We start from the raw sequence: 587 nt of genomic DNA, 5'->3' as shown, positions 1-587 counted from the left end.
GTAAAGCCGGTGAAACACGGTTCATTGGGGCGCCTAAGCGTGGAGGCGCCCCGCAGAGACCGAGCGGGTTGAAATCCCCAGCCGTAAAGCCGGCGAAACACGGTTCATTGGGGCGCCTAAGCGTGGAGGCGCCCCGCAGAGACCGAGCGGGTTGAAATCCCCAGCCGTAAAGCCGGCGAAACACGTTCGGGCAGGGCGACTCCGCGTGGAGTTTCGCCCGTAAGACCGATGCGGGTAGCCGCGCGGGTTGAAATCCCCAGCCGTAAAGCCGGCGAAACACGGTTCTTTGGGGCGCCTAAGCGTGGAGGCGCCCCGCAGAGACCGAGCGGGTTGAAATCCCCAGCCGTAAAGCCGGCGAAACACGTTCGGGCAGGGCGTCTAAGCGTGGAGGCGCCCGTAAGACCGATGCGGGTAGCCGCGCGGGTTGAAATCCCCAGCCGTAAAGCCGGCGAAACACGGTTGAGCGGGGCGCCTAAGCGTGGAGGCGCCCCGCAGTGACCGAGCGGGTTGAAATCCCCAGCCGTAAAGCCGGTGAAACACGGTTGAGCGGGGTGCCTAAGCGTGGAGGCGCCCCGCAGAGACCGATG

The sequence above is a fragment of the Carex rostrata genome, chromosome 2 (genome assembly GCF_964058835.1).
Source record: "Carex rostrata chromosome 2, lpCarRost1.2, whole genome shotgun sequence".
Taxonomy (NCBI): Eukaryota; Viridiplantae; Streptophyta; class Magnoliopsida; order Poales; family Cyperaceae; genus Carex; species Carex rostrata.
Note: the sequence above shows the minus strand (reverse complement) of the source record.